Raw genomic sequence first — 22,558 nt, 5'->3', positions numbered from 1 at the left:
TGGACAGAGGACAGACTGGAATGACTTCTCTCAGCCAGCTCCTCCAAAAACAGACAAGCCTCAACAATCCAAACTGAACTAGAAACCATACATCTACCAGCTAGTTAGATGACGGATGCAAATTAGACAATGTCAACCTGTGTCCCTCAGGTCAAACTTGAGGAACCCTAATGAAAGCTTTTGGGTTTTGTCGTGGTTATCTTAATGTCCTCATTCCCATAGGAGAGTATAGTTTTTTGTTTTTTTTTAATTTCTATAATGAGAAAATGTTAATCTTTAGAAATTTGTCTTTCTTAAATATAACTGAGGTGCTAAACATACATTTTATGTCTCTCTCACATGTAAAAGAAATTGCAGACCACCAAAAACTCACATATGTACTGGTCTGTTTATAAAGCAGTATTTTAAAATTGGCATAAATACTTATTTTTCTACATGTTCTATGCAGTAGTTAAAATGACAACTTGGGCAATATTAGAGCTCTGATTTAACTGAGGGGTGTTTAGCTGATTACAAACAGTGTATTCATTTTTTTTTAAAAAATGAAATTCTAATTAGTGTTGGCTTCCTGTCAAACTCAGTAATTAAGAAAGTTGTCAAAGTCAATGCTATTATTCATCTTGATAATGAAATTATTTAAACATCAAACATGAACGTTCTATTAGCTTGAGGAGTATAATTGTTAACAGCGCTCACAGGGTGAAATAAACACATCACATCAGCTACATTATCTACCTAAATACCTGCACACAGATGCTGGTGATTAAGACTCTGAAGCTTTGTAAGTTTAAGTATGTGATTGAGATTACTTTACAAAGAATGTTTAACTTTGTTGAGGTAGTACATGTGATGTATGTGGGAAAACATGACCCCATATTCTTTTGAAGGTCAATTATTAATAAAACGCTTTTTATAACCTGCAAAAATAAACTGCACTTAAAGTGTTCAACTTTATGACTTTTGGCATGTATTCCATGAAACAATGATGTTTCACTGTACATATCCGTCACCCTGAAAGTCTCCTCCTCTCTGAATGAACTTCAGCCCTTCTCACCAATCCCCTGTGCCCAGGACACCACTAATCTCTGGAGCTGTTTTTTGCTATATTTGCTTGAATTTTCTAGAATTTATATGAATATAATCATAGAGTATGATTTTGTATGGATTTTTCAGTCATGATAATTAAGATTCATTCATGTTGTGCTACATAATAATAATTAATTTTTATTGCTAAGCAGTATTCCACTGTATTGTTATACCATAATTTCTTGATCTATTCATACCTTTATGACATTCCAGTTGTTTTCAGGTTTTAGCTATTACAAATGAAGATGCTATGAACATTCATACACAAGTCTTTGAGTTGGGCTATATGCTTTAATTTGCTTGGATAAATACCGAGAAATGCAAGGATAATGTTAGTTCTATACCTAACATTTAAAAACATATTTTTAAAAACTTCCAAAATACTCTCCCAAGTGGAAACACTTCTAAGATTTAATATTTGTACCCATATTATATAAGAGTTTCAATTCCTCCATATCATTGCAAAAACTTGGTATGATAAGGTTTTTTAGTTTTGTCTTTTTTTTTTCAGTTGTTTGCTTGTTTTCACCATTCTAATGTTTATGTAGTAATATAATGCTGTAGTTTTAGTTTATATTTTCCTAATGACTCATGATTTTGAACACTTTTCATGTACCTGTTTGCCTGCCATCTGTGTAGTGTTCTTTTGAGTGAAGAATCTGTTGAAATATTTTTGTTTATTTTTATTGATATGTGTGCTTTTTTATTATTGGGTTTGAGAATTCTGTATATATTTTGATAGAAATTGCATATTAGCATGTGATTTTTCAAATATTTTCCTTGTCTGATTTTTTAATTTTAATGATATTTTATGAAAAACAGATATTAACTTCAATTTATTGTTTTTAAGAAATCATACTTTGACATGTGCAAAGGACAAACATTTTCTCAAATGCTTTTAGAAGTTTGAAAATCTTAAGTTTATGTTCCAGTTGATAATACATTATGACTTTTTAAAAATATACCATTCACAATACGCATTTAAGTTTTTTCTGTTCTTCCTTTCTATTTTTTTGCATATTGATATACAAATGTTGTAGCACCTTTTAAAAGATTCTTCTACCATGTCTTCTTTCTCTACACACTTTCCCTCCACGTTTTTGTTATTATCATATCACTAAATCATGTCTGACTTTTTGTGACCCATGGGCTGTAACCCACCAGGCTCCCCTGTTCTTCATAGTCTCCTGGAGTTTGCTCATATTTATGTCCACTGAGTTGGTGATGCTATTTAACCATCTCATCTTCTGCCTCACCCTTCTCCTTTTTCCTTCAGTCATTCCAGCTTTAGGGCCTTTTCCAATGAGTCAATGCTTCACATCAATTGGCCAATATATTGGAGTTTCAGCATCAGTTCTCCCAAAGAATAGTCAATGAATATTCAGGGTTGATTGCCTCATTTCCACATATGCACACACACACATATATATAGCCACATAAATATCTCTGAATTGTTTAGTATTTTCATTAATATATTAATATATTTATCTATCTTTTTCTAATACCACATTTACATGAAATATAGAACTTCATATTTACTGTGGGCAAGAATCCCTTAGAAATGGAGTAGCCTTCATATTCAACAAGAGAGACTGGAATCTAGTACTTGGGTGCAATCTCAAAAATGATAAAATGATCTTGATTCACTTCCAAGGCAAACCATTCAACATGACAGTAATCTAAATCTATGTCCCAACCACTAATGCTGAAGAAGCTGAAGCTGAATGGTCCTATGAAGACCTACAAGAACTTTTAGAACTAACATCAAAAAATATGTGCTTTTCATCATGAGGGACTGTAACACAAAAGGAGGAAGTCAAAAGACACCTGGAGTAACAGGCAAGTTTGGCCTTGGAGTACAGAATGAAGCAGGACAAAGGCTAACAGAGTTTTGCCAAGAGAATGCACTGGTCATAGCAAATACCCTCGTCCAACAACACAAGAGATGACTCTACAGATGGACATCACCAGATGGTCAACATCAAAATCAGTTAATTTATATTATTTTCAGTCAAAGATGGAGAAGCTCTATACAGTCAGCAAAAACAAGACCTGGAGCTGACAGTGACTCAAATCATTGACTCCTTATTGCAAAATTCGGACTTAAGTTAAAGAAAGTAGGGAAAACCACTAGGCAGTTCTAGACACAGTAGAGGTGCCTTATCCCTTATAGAGGTAGTAATATGTATAGAGGTAATGAATATATTCAAGGAATTAGATCTGACAGACACAGTGCATGAAGAACTATGGAGAGAAGTTCATAACACTGTACAGAAGGCAGTGACCAAAACCATTTCCCAAGAAAAAGAAATGCAAGAAGGCAAAGTGGTTGTCTGAGGAGGCCTTACAAATAGCTGAGGAAAGAAGCAAGGGATAAATAGAAAAATATACTCAACTGAATGCAGAGCCCCAGAGAATAGCAAGGAGAGAAAGAAAGCCTTCCTAAATGAACTATGCAAAGAAATAAAGGAAAACAATAGACTGGGAAAGACAAGATATCTCTTCAAGAAAATTGGAGACACCAAAGGAACACTTCATGCAAAGATGGGCACAATAAAGGACAGAAATGGCAAGGATCTAACAGAAGCAGAAGATATTAAGAAGAGGTGGCAAGAACACAGAAGAACTATACAAAGAAAGTTTTAATGACCCAGTTAACCATGATGGTGTGGTCACCCACCTAGAGCCAAACATCCTAGAGTGTGAAGTCAAGTGGGCCTAAGGAAACATCACTACAAACAAAGCTAGTGGAGGTGACAAATTCCCTGAGTCATTTAAAATCCTAAAAGAAGATGCTGTGAAAGTGCTGCACTCAGTATGTCAGCACATTTGGAAAAGTCAGCATTGGCCATAGGACTGGAAAAAGCTTTCATTCCAATCCCAAAGAAAGACAATGCCAAAGAATATTCAAACTACTGTACAATTGTGCTCACTTCCCATGCTAGCAAAGTAATGCTCAAAATCCTTCAAGCTAAGCTTCAGCAGAATAAGAACCAAGAAATTCCAGATGTTTAAGCTGGATTTAAAAAGGTAGAGGAACCAGAGATCAAATTGCCAACACTTGTTGGATCATAGGGGAAGTAAAAGAATTCCAGAAATACACCTACTTTTGCTTCAGGGACTACGCTAAAGACTTTGACTGTGTAGATCACAACAAATTGTGGAAAATGCTTTATGAGATGGGAATAGCAGACCAACTTACCTGTCTCCTGGGGAATCTTTATGCAGGGCTAGAAGCAACAATTAGGACCAGACAGAACAACAGACTGGTTCAAAACTGGGAAAGGAGTATTTCAAGCCTGAATATTGTCACCCTGCTTATTTAACATATGCAGAGTACTTCATGTGAAATGCCAAGCTGGATGAATCACAAGTTAGAATCATGAATGCCAGGAGAAATGTCAACAACCTCAGATATGCAGATGATACCACTCTAATGGCAGAAAGTGAAGAGAAACCAAAGAGCCCCTTGATGATGGTAAAAGAAGAGAGTGAAAAAGCTGGCTTAAAGCTCAACATTCAAAAAACTAAGATCATGGTTTCTGGTCCCATCACTTAATGGCAAATAGATGGGGAAATAGTAGAAATGGTGACAGGTTTTATTTTCTTGGTCTTCAAAGTCACTGCGGATGGTGATCTCAGCCATGAATTTAAGACACTTGTTACTTGGAAGGAAAGCTATGACAAATCTGGACAGCATACTGAAAAGCAGAGACATCACTTTGCCAAAAAAGGTTCATATGGTGAAATCTATGGTTTTCCCAGCAGTCATTCATAGACATGAGAGTTGAACCATAAAGAAGGCTGAGTGCCAAAGAATTGAGACTTTCAAACTGTGATGCTGGAGAAGACTCTTGTGAGTCCCTTGGACTGCAAGGAGATAAAACCAGTCAATCCTAGAGGAAGTTAACCCTGAATATTCATTGGAAAGACTGACGCTGAAGCTCCAATACTTTGACAACCTGATGTGAACAGCCAACTCATTGGGAAAGACCCTGATGCTGGGAAAGATTGAGGGCAGAAGGAACAGGGGGTGACAGAGGATGCGATGACTGGATGGCATCACTGACTGAATGGACTTCAGTTTGTGCAAACTCTGGGAGATAGTGAAGGACAAGGAAGACTGGCATGCTGCAGTCCATGGGGCCGCAGAGTTGGACACCACTTAGCAACTGTACAGCAATAGAGTTTTATAAGTCTTGAAGTTAGATATGCATATCTCTCAAGTTTTTTGTTTTCAAAGTTTTTTTTTTGCCTGTATTATAATCTCTTGACTTTTCAAGTAAAGTTTAAAATCAGCTTATTTTTTTAATTAAGCTTTTTTAAAATTAATTTATTTTAATTGGAGGCTAATTATTTTACAATATTGTGATGGTTCTTGCCATACACTGACATGAATCAGCCATGTTTGATCTATTGCATATTGCATCTTTTACATTTTAAGGGTGATTACTGTTGTATTTAGGAAATGATTCTTTAAAATTTTTCCTATATCTAGAAACCTTACTTTTCCATTAGTTCTAGTAGCTTTTGCTGTTCTTAGGATTTCTTTCTTTTGCTGTTCTTTAGATTTCTTAGGATTTTTCTACTTGATAATGTATTCCATTAATAATGACTTTTACTTCTTCCTAGTCAGAGTGCTTTTGATTTTCATCCTTTCTGATTGCATTGACTTGACTGATTCAATTTTGAATAGAAGTGACAAGACTGCACACCCTTCCTTTATTCTAATCTCCAGGGTACTTAGTTTCTCTCATTACATATCATACTAGCAGTAAGTTTTTCTCAGACCTTCTTTTCAAGTTGAGGAAGTTTCCTGGTATTTCTATGTGCTGAGAGTTTTTCTTAGGAATGGCCTTCGGATTTGTCCATTTTCTATATAGTCGTCCTTACTGTCATAAAAATGTTAATGATGTATCAGCCCATATTAATATTGTCATCTCTGTAGAATCTGTAGTGATGCAACCCTCTCAACTCCTGGTGTTTTTTCATGTGTATCTTCTTTCTTTTCCTTCTAATCAGTTTGACTAGAAATTTATCAATATTATTGATCTTTTAAAAGAACTAACTTTTGCTTATTATGATTCTCCCTTTTATTTTTACCCTTCTTTTTATTGTTGCTTCTTTTTCCTTTATTAGGCTTTCCTTTTCCTTCATTTTCTATTTTTTTGAACAAAAGTTTGTGCTTTAGTTTGAGACCTTTCTATTTTTCTCATATAAGTGTGATAAGTTAGTGTGATAAGCTGTCTCCTAAGTATTATTTTAGTATTGTACCACAAACTTGGATATGCTGTGTTTTACTTTTACACAGTTAATCTATTTTTGATGTCTTCCTCAATGTACAGGTACTTTAAAACTGTGTTATTTGATATTCAAATATTTGGAAATTTTCAAAGTTAATTTCCAACTTGATATAATTATATTGAGTGCATACATTTTGTATGATATAATGCTCTTAGAAATGTATCAAATATGCTTTATTGCCCAGAATATGGACAGAATACTCTGTCAAATGTTTGATGTGCCCTTAAACAGATGTGTATTCATCACTTGTTGGGTGGGATATGTCTGAATTTTAATCCATTGAATTACTGTTAAGCCTTCTGTATAAGTCCCTCAAATACTGAGATCTGTATTAAAATATCTAACTATAATTGTGTCTTCATCTGTTCCTCCTTAGAGCTCTATCATTGTTTGCTCCCTATTTTTGAAGCTCTGTTATTAAGAGTATAATAATATTAGTGTTAGGATTGTTAATGACTGCTTTACTAATTGTTGTTTGTCATGACAAAATAAACTTTAAAAAATCTGGTTTATTTATTGATCTTAAATCTAATTTATCTGATATTAAAATAGCCATATAAGCTTTCTTTTGATTAATATTAGCAAACTATATCTGATTCTATCTTTTTACTTTTAAATTTTGTGTGTGTTTGTATATAAAATAATATCGTAAAGGACACATATTGATGGTTCTTAGCTTTTATGCAATCTGACCATCTTTACCTTTTAATTACTATGCATGAGTATTTACATATGTGCATAAATCATTTGCAATTGGTTTACCTTTGTCTCCTCTGGTCTTTGTTGTAGTTCTCTTTCTTTTTTGCCTTGTTTGGGTTAATCCAGTACTATTATTCCATTTTATATCTTTTGTTGATTTATAAGCTATAACAATAAGCTCCAATACTTTGGCCGCCTGATGCAAAAACTGACTCACTGGAAAAGACCCTGACGCTGAGAAAGATTAAAAGCAGGAGGAGAAGGGAATGACAGAAGATGGAATGTTTGGATGGCATCACTGACTCGATGAACATGAGTTTCAGCAAGCTCTGGGAGCTGGTGATGGACAGGGAAGCCCAGCGTGCTACAGTCCATGGGGTTACAAAGAGCCAGACATGACTGATCAACTGAACTGAAGCTATACCACTCTAACTAACTTTTAGAGGCTGTGTGAGAGTTTCTAGGACACTTTTTAGCTACTTTCCATCTATTTCTAAATGATATTATTCCACTTTACATGTAGTAAAAGAACCTTACCAGAGTTTCTGGGTATCTTTGGTTTGTTATGGTGGTTTGTTTGCATTTTTTGGCAGTGTGAACACTTACCATGAGATTCACTCTCTTAACAAATTGTGAAGTGCACAATACTGTATTAGTAACTCTAGGCCCTGTGTAGGACAGATCTCTACAACAAATTCATCTGGCATAACTAAACAGTTATGCCCACTGAACAATGAGGAACTGTTCAATAGTTATCATGTCTTGTTTTGAAGATTTCTTAGGCAGGTCTAGGGCAGCATCTAGTGTAGGTTTAAGTATCCTCCACTGCTGGATAAGCTCTATTCATGTGCTTTTCCCACTGCTCCATAATGTGGGCCAAAGACAGGCCCAGTTTTTGACTTTGTGTGAGTACAGATCAGTTTCTTTTGACCCTTTCAAGTAGATCCTTCCCGGCTCTCAGGTAGTATGACCTGTCTGAGCTCACCATTGCTCTACTCAATACCCAGGGGTCCATCTGCACTTTTCTGAAGTTCTCTCTCCAAATCCCTCTTCTTTCCACTTCTCTGCCCTGGGAAGTTTATCTGCTGGGGCTTTTCTAAACTTTGACATCACTTCAACCCAGAGAGTCATCCAAGCCCTGCCTGGGTGCTTGCTTCTCATACCATAGTCTGAAAAATCTGTCAAGGGAGTGAGCTGGGGAGTTATTCACCCACCATGTTTGTTTATCCTGTGTATAAGGATCACACTTCTACTGGGCTGGCCAAAAAGTTTGTTTGGGAACTGAAACAAACTGTATGACCAGCCCAATAAAATCAGTATGTTACATATTTACTTTTTAATTTTTTAAAAATGGTAAATCATTTTAAATTTAAAGATTTATCAGAAGGAGAAACCTAGTCCCTATTTCTCTATCTTTGCTAGGAGTAGAATTCCTCAAAATGCTCTTTATTAATGGTATTAAATGATTAGTTTTCAGCTCATAACAAGTCTTGCATATTTTCCAGATACAAGGAAGGAAAAACAGACCATGTTTTTATGCTGCTTTCTTCAAATGCTAAGAATCTTTCAGAAATTCAGGTCCTTCCAATAGATACTATCTACAGTATATAATGATGAACTGGTAACCTGAAATAATTAGTGTATACAAGGTGATCTCTATGCTATTTTTACTGAACACCAGATGGCAGGAGTTCCTGGGTGTATATAGGTACATTTTAGAACTGGTTTAAACTTGAACAGCAATTAACAAAAAAGACTCTTTAAAAGGAAGAAGCACAAAAATAGAGTCAGGAAAAATCATTCTCTGAGATAAGCAAATAACTTCCCCCTTTTATAACACAAGCTCACCAAGATACAGAGATGTCCAGTGGTAGTTTGTATTGTTAAACACACACCAAGAAGTCCCTCTGGTAATTAAGTTAGCCTTGCTACAGTCAGAAATGGGCATACCGCTGTCATAAGCAGAAACACTAATATTATTAAAATTTACTACCTTAACAAAGTGTATGCTGGGTTTTATCTGCAGAATATGAATGAGTGTCATCCAAGATTTTATTTAAAAAAAAACACACAAGGAGACATAATTACTTTATATATATTAAAGGACGACACCAGGACTTGGTCCAATTAGAATTTCCATCCTTGCTCTTCTTAAGCATAATTAAGTAAGTCACATACAACTTTTCTTCATTGTAAAATGAAGATATAATTCCCTGTGAGTGATAAGTGAGATGAGATCAACCAAACACAGAATTCATATAAAGATATTGAGCAAATATTATATATTTTTAAATGATGGGCAGAGATCAACTGAAATTTCACAAGAATGAACTAGGAATAATAATTGAGTTTTTAATGATAATAGTTAAAGGGGTCTGGTCTAGAAAGGATGATGTAGAATTTTTTTTTCCTCTCTACTCTATCCTGCTAATCACAATTATAAACTCATGAAATTACACAAGATCAAACCAAGGGAGAATTCTTAAAGGTTAAAGGAGAATTCTAAACCAGAAGGAAGCAAACTTCTCTAGAACCTCAGGACCAGAGAACCACCAGTGAGAGGGTAATGTGTTATCTCCTTAACAAACAGATAAAGACCACTCAGACCCCCAATCCCAACTCACCATCTAGTGACAAAATGGAGCTAGAAAACTTTATTTCTCTGTCAGCCTGAATGGAAAATTTTCTGAAAACCTCTGAAAAAGCCAGACCTACTGGGTGGAGAAAATCTGCTAGGAACCCAACAATAAGTGGCCATTGGAATCACTCTCTTTAGCTGCCAGGTCTGGGACTTCCCGTTTAGAAAAAGAGCTCCTAATGTGTGTAGGCAGCAGGCACGAGAGAGACCCGGATCCAGAAAACAGCCCGATCAATAAGAGCACCCTTACGGGCAGGACTCTCCTTCCCACTCAGGGATACTGGAGAGGGTTCACGGGACAGAAACAGGGATCCAGTCACACATGTGGCCTCACCCTAGAAGCCCATTTGTCCTACAGGCTTAAGACATCCTGGCCTGTCCACACATACCTGACAAGTGAGTCAAACAAGCAGAAGGGACCAAGTTGCAACAAATAGTATGATCCAGGCAGCCTCTCTGTTCTCAGAGACCTGAGGATCCCTTTATCTGCTCAGGGACGTGGGGAAGCAGGCGGGCACAGATAGGGTAACCCCTCCTTTACCTAGAGAGGCCAAGCAACCTGGACGGGAGGCATGCCTTCTACTCTGCAGGGAAGTAGCGCCAAAGTCCCATGGAAGTTAAAGCAGCACCAGAAAAGCCAAGCAGAACAAAGGGCTGTGAAAATTAAACTGTCACCGGAAACACATCACACCAAAGTAGGCCAATGTGCTCAGTCACTTGGTGTTCAGCTCTCTGTGACTCTGTGGAATGTAGCCTGCCAGGCTCCTCTGTCCATGGAACTTTCCAAGCAAGAATAGTAGACTGGGTTGCCATTTCCTACTCCAAGGGATCTTCCCAACCCAGGGATCAAACCTGTGTCTCCTGCATTGGCAGATGGGTTCTTTACCATTGTGCCACCTCAGAAGTAGACCAATGCCCACATGCTAACTCCAAACAGTGTGATCAACAGCTAAAATAATAGATTTAAATAGGACCCAGAGTTTCCTAATGTAATAAAAAAAATTCCAGAAAACAGCAATGACCCATCATACCAGTAATCAATAATATCACAACTGAAATGAGAAAAGAAAATCAACTAACACCAACCCCAAGTTGAATCAGGTGTTAAAATGATTTGACCACAATTTCAAAGCAGCCCTCGTAAGATGTCTTCGACATTCAACATTCTCCTATTCAAATGAAAAATTACAAATACTCAGCAAAAACCTATAGAAAAGAACAAATGGAAATTATAGACATGAAAAATATAAAGCAAACATAAAAATCTGATGAAATTTTTATTAGAGTGGAGATAATAGAGGGTAAAAATCAGTGAACTGGGGACAGAGAAATAGAGTTCACCTACTCTGAAAACAGAAAATAGACTGAAAAAGAGAAAACTGAATAGAGCCTCAGGGTCTAAAGGAACAACAAAAATCCATTTGTATAACAGAATTTCAAGAGGAGAAGAAAGAGAGGGGCTGAAAGAATATTTAAGAAAGTAATAGCAGAAAACTTCCCAAATTTGGCAAAAAAACCCAGAAAGCTACAGGTGCAGGAAGACAAAAAAACTGAAAATTTGATCAGCCCAAGAAATTCACACCAAGAAATGCTATAATTATACTTTAAAATTTTTTTAAGCAAGAAGAAAAATTTTAATAATCAGAAACACCACATTGCTGTTTAGTCGCTAAGTTGTATCCTACTCTTTTGCGACCCCAAGGACTGAAGCCCGCTAGGCTTCTCTGTCCATGGGATTTCCGAGGCAAGAATACTGGAGTGGGTTGCCATTTCCTTCTCTCGGGAATCTTTCTGACCCAGGGATTGAACTCACATCTCCTGCTTTGGTAGGCAAATTCTTTACTACTGAGCCACCAGAGAAGGCCAGAGACCACATTACCCACAGAGAGATGCCAATTGAAATGACAGCAGACTTCTCATCTGTAACCATGGAAGCCAGAAGAAAGTGGCACAGTATTTTTCAGATGCTACACATCAGTAATGAGTGGGGAATAAAAATATTCTCAAGTGAAGTAAAGCTAAAACAATTTCCTACTCCTGACAACTGGTTAAAGAAAGTTCTTCAAATCAAAAAGATATGATTTTATAAAAAGAGTTAACTTAGATCATCAAGAAAGAAAAAGAATGAAAAAGTAGAATGAGTATATGTAATAAACTATTCTTTTCTCATGAATTTTGTAACCATATTTGATAATTGAAATAAATATATTTAACACTGATACTTAAGACAATGTAATTTAAAAGTAGAAAAGTAAAAGATACCTAAATGGACATGAGGTTTCCATATTTCACTCCAAGTGGGTATTCTTGTTACCAACATTTGTTACAAATATATGTAGAAAGAGAAACATCATTTGATATTGCTTATATGTAGAATCTGGTACAAATGAATCCATAAATTTTCTGAATTCATGAATTCACAAAAAAGACCCACAGACATAGAAAACTAACTCATGTTTGCCAAAGCAGAAATGTGGGGATTTCAGGAGCTTGGGATGAACATACACACACTACTGTATACAGGATGTAGAACCAACAAAGATCTGCCATATAGCACAGTGAACTCTAATCAATATGCTGTATGATTTACACAGGAAAAGAATCTTAAAAATAATGAAAATATCTATATGTATAACTGAACCATTTGGCTGTATACCTGAAACTGCTGCTGCTAAGTCACTTCAGTCATGTCTGACTCTTTACAACCCTGTGGACTGTAGCCCACCAGGCTCCTCCATCTGTGGGGATTCTCCAGGCAAAAATACTGGAATGGATTGTCATGCCCTGCTCCAGAGGATCTTCCCAAACTAGGGATAGAACCTGCATTATTGGCAGGCAAACGGTTCTTTACCACTAGTGCCACCTGGGAAGCTGACACCTGAAACTAGCACATTGCAAATCAACTATAATTCAATAAAAAGAAAGAAAGAAGTATAGGTATTATGCTATATATGTACTGCAACACCCAAAGCAAACATGATAACAAATATACAAAAAGATACATTTAATAATAACAAATAAATGAACAGGGAACCATCCCCCCACCCAAATGTTCAAATAATCCCCTGGAAGGTGGAAAAGAGAAATGAAAATAAGAAGAACCAGATACAACAATTCATGCTTAATCTTAGAAGGTATATTTCCACATGTCCTACACCACTGTATCTATAGATGTTTTTCTAAAGAAAGAGAGCCTCTGCATTGTTGTCTTACATGCAGACATCTTACAAATAACTCTACAGTATTTGCTAGTTATTGCTCCCTTGGTCCCATCAGCATAATGTTACCAATGCAATGGGCAAGCAAGGTGCCACTGGAAGAGAAATGCAAGCAAGTCCTCTATTTTCTAAATCATGATATATAGCTGGAGAGCTGATATACCCCAGAGGTGGGACAGTAAAGGTGTCTTACTGGCCTTACCAGCTGAATGCAAACTGCTTCTGATTGTCATCTTATTTTTTTGTTTTGGTTCTTCATTTATATTTTGTGCTTTTCAGGTATATTTAAGTATTTTTCTACCCATGACACAATGATATCCTCCACACTGTCCATACTATTGTCAATTTCATAGATCACGTTTAGATGTTATTTCACTTGGAGTTTACCTTTATATAAGGCATTCATTAGAAATCCAATATTATTTTTCCCCTATGCCATACAACCCAAATGCATGTATATTCCAGTTGGAACTACTGGTCTACACAAATCCTACCATACCCACACACGAACCTTGGGGTTGGCAACAATGTCAGGCAAGATGGAGTCGAATCCCTGTAGCCTGTTTCTGCTGCTCATTAAAACTAGAAACTAAGGACAACACTAACAGCAACTGCTAGAAAACAAAGATAAGTCTACAATAGCAGGTATCACAGAGGAGAGCACAGTCTAAACTTTAGGACCTGTTTGTGGTTAATTTCACTTTTTTTTTTTTTTTTTTTTGCTTTTTTCTCCCTGTGTCTGCAGTGGGTGGGGCTCAGTTCTGGAACTGAATTGTGAGTCAACACAGAAAGGAAAAAAAACAAAACAAAACTCTGAAAGATATCCTCCTCTTTCTAGTCAGAAGATTGTAAAGGGATCCTGTGAAACAGAGGATGTGGGAGGAGTCACTTTTTTTTTTCTTTTATTCCCTTTTATTTTGCCCCTAAGGTCATCCTCTTAGAACTTCACAGCAGTGCTCAGGTTTCTAATGCATTGTTCTCGGGACCTTCTCTTTGTATTTCCCATTTCACAGACTACCTACCTGCTTGATTCAAAGTCACACCCAATGATCCTCAGAGTCCCGATTACAGATCACAGGTTAGGCCTTGATCACCATATCCCAAGCTCTGTCTCTCTCTAAGCATACTCTAACTAATGATATATACTAAGTTCTCATTGAGGGCAGGAGGAGAAGACAGCAACAGAGGGTGAGATGGTTGGATGGCATCATCGACTCAATGGACATGAGTTCGAGCAAACTCCGAGAGATAGTGAAGAACAGGGAAGCCTGGTGTGTTGCAGTCCATGGGGTCACAAAGAGTCAGACTGAGCAACCGAACAACGAGAAAAGTTCTCACAGTCTAGCTTCATGTGTTAACCTATGTTCTATATCTTTAATCTACAGTAGCCAATAAAACTGATCAAAACACAAAGATGACTCAGGTCCCTTTATTCATACCATTAACTCTTCTTTATAAATCTATGTATCTCCATAAGGAAATTGGGAGTAGAATGAGTATAGGATTTAAAAAATAGGTTGAAATTCTGAGGAAAACTCTCCAAAGGGGAGTTGCTTTATAAAATAAGATATTTTCAATGGAAATGGCCAGAGTCCTGCTTCAAAACAGATGAAATGTTAAAGAGTTTTAATGGAAAATTAGTTCTAATTGGTGCCAGGCTATTTACAACTAATTTTCATGAGTTAAAGATACCTTTTACTTCTCATGAAAGTGGTTCATACTAAACAACATTTGCTTTATGGATTTTTGGCATGTTCATTTCAACACCAGCTGTAATAACTACATAATAATAACGCATTCCAAAATTAGTCAACCTTCATATTTCTCTTGCAAAAATATCTCTAAGTGTATTTTTTCACTTTTCATACTACAGCACTTAAGACGTCAATGAGATTTCCAATATGAGGACCTAGGACAATAGATGGGAGAAGTTGCTGTAAGAACAGTAAGCAGAGTGGCAGAGCAAGATTGAGTGTGAACTGATGGGGATGTTGATACATCTGTGAGGCTCCGTATTAGCAATTCTCACTTTTTGATTCCATCCATATTGCATCACATGGTCACAACCAGGACTGTTTTCTTCTTGGATTGAATGGATTTCCAAGGCTGATCATTACCATTCTCCTTACCGATCATGAAACAGAGAAATCATCTAGACCTGTTACAGAAGTAAACTATATCTCGAAACTGCAGCACAAGCAGTGGATAGTGAAAAATATATAGATAAAACAAGACAGATACAAAAAAAGAAGAAGAAAGCACCTATGTTAGATTTGGCATTCGTAATTCATACAGAAAATATTCATGGAGTGTATTGTTGTTATTGTTCAGTTGCCTAGTTGTGTCCGACTCTTTGAGACACTGTGAACTGCAGCACACCAGGCCTCCCTGTCCCTCACCATCTCCCGGAGTTTGCCCTGTTTATTTCCACTGCATCAGTGATGCCATCTCCTTCTCTGTCGCTCTCTTATCCTTATGCCTTCACACTTAGCCACAATCAGTGGAGTGGGTGTATTAGCATCAATAAAAGGTAGTTAATAAAACAGCTATGAATAAGAGTTGTAAAATCTTGGGATTCTTCATTTAGGCATGATATTTTGACATATTACACAAAGATTGTTTTGTACCATTAGACATATTTCCTAGGTTTAAGACAGGTTTGAGGTTTATGTTTGGTAGTCAGTAGCCAGACTCTCAATTTACAATATCTAGAAGTTTACAGACCATCACCCTTCATTCAGTTCAAGAGCAAGAAAGAGTAGAATTATGGACAAACAGACTAAAATTGATCATAACAACAACACATACTTAGAGATCCATAAATATAGGTAACCTCAAGCTTTATTGATCTGTGCTAGAGATAGATTCAAAGCAAACACCAAATTCCATGAACTCAGAGGGGGAAGTTGATCCCTAGGAAACAGTAGAGAAACATACTGCTTAACACAGGGCCCGGGGGCTAAATTGTTACTTATTTAGGAAGATGACTACATACCATGAAAATCCCAGTTGGTGCTAGTGGTGAAGAACCTGCCTGCCAATGCCGGAAATATAAGAGATGTAAGTTTGATCCCTGGGTAGGAAGATCCCCTAGAGGAGGAAACTGCAAGGGTAATGCATCTCCCTGCAATGCAGGAGACCCAGGCTCGATCCCTAAGTTGGGAAGATCCCCTGGAGAAGGAAATGGCAACCCACTCCAGTATTCTTGCCTGGAGAACCCCATGGACAGAGGAGCCTGGTGGGCTACAGTCCACAGGGTCGTAAAGAGTCAGACATGACTGAAGTGACTGATCACACATGCACATGCCTACATATCAGAATTTCCAATTTTAAATTTCAAAAATTACTTGTTATATAATAGATGCTATCCAAAATTTCCTAATTCTTTGCTGCTAATACATATTAAAAAAACTCCAACTGCAGCTACCCCATATTCTATTTTCTGCTTCCTCAGCTCAGTAGGATCACCACACTGCACAATTCCACCACTTTTTTGCAATTATTTCTGCTTAGACAGAGAAGAGGAAAATCACCTCACCTTGTGAGCTTCTCCCCTCTGAGGGTTTGCAGTCCTGTGTTGCCTGAATATAAATTGCCTCATATATTTTTTCCAGGGTCTAATGCCAAATAACTGTAGTATTAGATGTCAATTCAATCATTTTCTCCTTTAATCCAAGGCTACACAAGAACCTGTCTTGAATCATATGTCCAGAAAGATGGCCAACATTTCTGCAAAATGGTCACAATGAGGTATTTTTAAAGACATGAATAGTATTCATTATATAGTATTTGTGTAGGTGACAGTAATGTATGTTTCAATAAACATGTATGAAAAGATTCAGTAAACCAAGAATTATCTTGTGTGTGTGTGTGTGTGTGTGTGTGTGTGTGTGTGTGTGTACATATACTCAGTCATGTCCATCTCTTTGTGATCCCATGGACTATAACCTACCAGTCTCCTCTGTCCATAGAATTTCCCAGGCAAGAATATTGGAGTGCATTGCCTTTGCTATGCCAAAGGATCTTCCCAACCCAGAGATTGAACCCAAGTCTCTTGCATTTCCTGTACTGGCAGGCAGATTCTTTACCACTGAGTCACCTAGTAAGACCCATCTTTAAGTTTCCTGGTAACATTATCCATCTGAACATTTACCTATTTTTTTTCAGCATTATTTTGTTCTTAAAGAAGCAGACCTCTCATGTGTTGAATAATTAATCTGACAGATAAGCCATATAGCCATATTTCTATCAATTTTAAAATTAGTTCTACAACTTAAAATGTGCACGTATCTATAAAATGCCTTTAAATTTTTTTTTTAATCAGAGTACAGTTGATTTACAATGTTGTGTTAGTTTCAGGAGTGCAGTAAATTAGCTATCCATATATAAATATCCACTCATTTTTACATTCTTTTCCCTTATAGGTCATCACAGAATATTTAGGAGAATTCGTCTTGTATTTAAAGTACTCTATGTTACGTTGTTGAATTGATGGGCTGTTCAGATTTTCTTTCCCTAGTTTTGCAATTTTATAATTTTACTTCAAGTGGATATTTGCCATTGTATGAAATTGTTTGCTGACTCTGATTACATTCCTGGAAATTATGAAGAATTTTTTCAGAAAACTAACACATGTCTCAGAAAAATCTTATTATATCAGAAGCATTTATTCTTACAGGGGTTGTAGAAATAATGCATGTACACAGAAAACACACTAGCTTTTCATGTGCTACACTGTATTACTGTCATATCTGATTAGATGTAGCATTTGTCCACTTCAATATTTCCTCAGGAATTGCCAGTTATGAGATGCAGGGATGGCTAAAAACACATGAGTTACATACTAGCTGTTAGAAACTTTATGTTAAGAGGTTTTTCTAGGAGGAAACAGGAATTACATACAATATTTTGAAATTTTTGATAGGACAGGTAATGACAGTTCGCATTTTTCTTTTCAGTCTGTCAACCGTACATCTTCTAAAATCAATTTTAAATCCTCTATCTTATTGCACTTTTGTGAAGGTGCTGGGGCAGTAATTTCTTCTTTAACTGACATTCAGATCTCACATATCAAGAAGAAATAAAGTATACCTTCAAATTACCTAATATATAAATGTTCACGCTCAGTTGCTAAGTCATGTCCAACTCTTTGAGACCCCATGGACCGTAGCCCACCAGCCTCTTCTGTCCATGGAATTCTCCAGGCAAGAATACTGGAGTAGATTGCTATTTTCTCCACCAGGGGATCCTCCCAACCCAGGGAGTGAACCTGTGTCTCCTGCATTTCTTGCATTGCAGGCATCTCCTGCACTGGCTCAGGATTCCCACTGAGCCACCTAGGAACTCCACTATATAAGTATCATTTTACAGTTTAAAATTTGAAGTACTTTCTAAATGATTCTTATTCACTGTCTACTACTTTCATTCAAATCAGAAGCAGAAAAATATACAAGATTTCTTGATATTTAAGAGTGACATTATACAGTTTGACAGTGTTCTGAAGTTTTACAAAGGTGCTCCACTTTTGTAAAGATGCATGGATTATGAAAACCATTGCAACACTTAGAGTTAAAACTTGTCTAAAAGGTCTCTCAGAATTGAAACTGCTGAAAAGAAGTATGCTTTCTCTTGATGCAAATTCTGTTTATTAATTGAAGACATTTATAATTAAAAGCATCAAACTCAATTATCCTCTTCCAAAACACAAACCTTCTGTCTTCAAGATGAGTAAGAATTACAGAAGTTGTTTTGATTGCTGTGTGTCCAAGGACTTCATTCCTAAGTAATTTTTATTCAAGCATATAAAATAATAATCCACAACTCTACCATGTCAGAAATGCAGGTCTATGGGGAAATTGAAGATGGTCAATATGGACAAGTGCTAAGTCACTTCAGTCATGTCTGACTCTTTGTGACCCCATGGATTATAGCCTGCCAGGCTCCTCTGTCCATGGAATTTTCCAGGCAAAATTACTGGAGTGGGTTGCCATGCCCTCTTCCAGGGGATCTTCCCAACCCAGAGATTGAACCCATATCTCTTATGTTTCCTGCATTGACAGGTGGGTTCTTTAACACTAGCCCCACCTGGGAAGCCAACAAGTACAGGACTCCTCAGCAAAAAAGTGCTACCATCTGAGCTTGATGGGCTCCCAATATACAGGGCTTGAAAAAGAGAGCCAATCACTCTTTCTTTTCCTCCTCCTGACCCCAGGTATCTTATGTCTCACAGTCCTACTCCATCATAAGAATCACATGTGGTGTCTGAAAAAGAAACACAAATTGTTGAGGTCATCCAGACTCAATGAATGAGACCGTATACAGGGGAGCGGTCATGCCCTGGGATAAGGATGTTAGGCAAGATCTATAGATTAATTCCTACATTCCTATAAATTTGAACAGAACGATTTGGTACAGTGCTTATGTACTTGGACCAGGAGCATAAACATCACCTGAGAAGTTAGAACTGTCCAATTCTAGGGTCGAATCCTAAACCCACAGAATCAGAAACTCTGGGGGTAAAACCCATAATTCTCTGTTTTAATTAGCCTTGAGAGCCATTCTAATGCACACTAAAACTTGAGAACCACTGATGCAGACCAATCTTAAAAACAAGGGACCACAACTGATGAACCCCTTGGTTTCCTGGTTACAGTACAAACTGTTTCCCTGGAAACATGCCTTGAACTAGTTGATAACTTTCATTGATCTGCTCCTGGTTTCCAGTTCCTGACCTGTGTCGATCTCACACAACTAACTTGATTTCTCTGTTTTACTTTTGTGTGTTATGCTCTGTCACTCCGTCATATCCAACTCTTTGCAACCCAATGGACCCTGTCAGGCTCCTCTGTCCTTGGGGTTTCCCAGGCAAGAATACTAGAGCAGATTATCATTTTTATATAAATATTAATAGAGATAACAGATAATTAATATAGACTAGAGATCTCTTCAAGAAAATTAGATATACCAAGAGAACATTTCATGCAAAGTGAAGGAGAGAAAGGAGAGAAATGGTAGGGATCTAACAGAGGCAGAAGATATTAAGAAGAGCTGGCAAGAATACACAGAAGAACAAATAAGATCTTCATTACGCAGATAATCACGATGGTGTGATCACTCACCTAGAGCCAGACATCCTGGAATGTGAAGTCAAATGGGCGTTAGGAAGCAATACTATGAACAAAGCTAGTGGACCTGATGGAATTCCAGTTGAGCTATTTCAAATCCTGAAAGATGAGGCTGTGAAAGTGCTGCACTCAATATGCCAGCAAATTTGGAAAACTCAACAGTGGCCACAGGACCAGAAAAGGTCATTTTCATTCAGTCCCTAAGAAAGGCAATGCCAAAGAATGTTCAAACTACTGCACAATTGCACTCATCTCACACACTAGTAAAAATCCTCCAAGCCAGCCTTCAGCAATACGTGAACCGTGAACTTCCAGATATTCAAGCTGGATTCAGAAAACTCAGAGGAACCAGAGATCAAATTGCCAACATCCACTGGAACATAGAAAAAGCAAGAGAGTTCCAGAAAAGCATCTAATTCTGCTTTATTGACAATGCCAAAACCTTTGATTATGTGGATCACAATAAACCGTGGAAAATTCTGAAAGAGATGAGAATACAAAACCACCTGATCTGCCTCTTGAGAAATCTGTATTCAGGTCAGGAAGCAACAGTTAGAACTGGACATGGAACAACAGTCTGGTTCCAAATAGGAAAAGGAGTACATCAAGGCTGTATATTGTCACCACACTTATTTAACTTATATGTAGAGTACATCGTGAGAAATGCTGGGCTGGATGAAGCACAGCCGGAATCAAGACTGCCAGGAAAAGTATCAATAACCTCATATATGCAGATGACAACACCTTTATGGCAGAAAGTGAAGAAGAACTAAGGAGCCTCTTGATGAAAGTAAAAGAGGAGCGTGAAAAAATCAGCTTAAAGCTCAACATTCAGAAAACTAAGATCATTGCATCTGGTCCCATCACTTCATGGCAAATAGATGGAGAAACAGTGGAAACAGTGGCAGACTATTTTGGGGGGCTCCAAAATCACTGCAGATGGTGACTGCAGCCATGAAATTAAAAGATGCTTACTCCTTGGAAGAAAAGCTATGACCAACCTAGACAGCATATTAAAAAGCAGAGACATTACTTTGCCAACAAAGGTCCGTCTAGTCAAGGCTATGGTTTTTCCAGTAGTCATGTATGGATGTGAGAGTTGGACTATAAAGAAAGCCGAGTGCCAAAGAATTGATGCTTTTGAACTGTGGTGTTGGAGAAGACTCTTGAGAGTCCCTTGGACTGCAAGGAGATCCAACCAGTCCATCCTAAAGCAGATCAGTCCTGAGTGTTCATTGGAAGGACTGATGTTGAAACTGAAACTCCAATACTTTGGCCACCTGATGTGAAGAGCTGACTCATTGGAAAAGATCCTGATGCTGGGAAAGATTGAAGGTGGGAGGAGAAGGGGATGACACAGTATGAGATGGTTGGATGGCATCACTGACTCGATGGACCTGAGTTTGGGTAAACTCTGGGAGTTGGTGATGAACAGGGAGGCCTGGCGTGCTGCAGTCCATGGGGTTGGAAAGAGTTGGACACGACTGGGTGACTGAACTGACTGACTGACTCAATAGAGATAATAATCACCTTCCCTTTATGGAGCCAAGACATGTCACAAAACAAATTCATCTCAAGAATCTATGATATTTCTTCCAGTTTCCCAGGAGATTAACACTTATTATTAGTACTTGTTAAATTTCTGCAACATGAATCTAATCATGTGTTCGTGGCACAGATATTGTCAGTAATAATTATTAGTTTTAAGTTAACTCATTGAAACATCACATGAGTATATGTGTGTGAATACACAATGCCCCAAATTGTTAATTTTTATCATAATGAAAATACTGTTCTTATTAAAACACTTTTTACAAATTCCCCTGACATATTTTCACTGCATATTTTGCAACTCTCTACTCAGGGCCACTGAACATAAGGGATATCAAGCTCTGAAATCTTTATGACTTTACACTTAGGGAGTGATGTTGGAGGTTTGTGTAGGACGTGGTGCAAAGCTTTCTCTAGGGATTTATTTATACATTTAATTAGGGTTAACGTTATGGTCAGTATGAGGGATCCATGTCCAGTGCAGAGTTCTTGCTTTTAGATTAACGTCTTTTCTGATTTCACTTCTTCAAAGCAGCATTTACTCAGTATAAGGAAATCTAATAGCACCAGGAGTGCTTGATCTCTAATTACATGAATAACTCATATCTGAGAAGATATAAGCATTGTTGAAACTGTGGCTCTTTATAGTCAGGAAGATGCCAATACTTTTATTAAAGGACTAGCCACAGTCTAACTTTTTATCAGGTCCAAAGGCCAAGAAGAACCTGCTCAGAGATAAACTGCGGAATATTAACTTTATAAGAGTTTATGTCAGCAAAATACAATTTGAACCAAGCAGTGCCAAACTGGCATTAGTGGAGAGCACCCCACCAAACAGCCCTGGGGAAAGACGGAGGAAGCAAAGGCCGACCACTGTTTGATCGGTTACAGCTTAAGTGTTTGGAAAAGGCTAGTTGGTTGGTTTTGATTGGTTGCCT

Source organism: Odocoileus virginianus, chromosome 11 (assembly GCF_023699985.2).
Source record: "Odocoileus virginianus isolate 20LAN1187 ecotype Illinois chromosome 11, Ovbor_1.2, whole genome shotgun sequence".
NCBI lineage: Eukaryota > Metazoa > Chordata > Mammalia > Artiodactyla > Cervidae > Odocoileus > Odocoileus virginianus.
The sequence above is the reverse complement of the archived record's forward strand: the minus strand, read 5'-3'. Positions refer to the sequence as shown.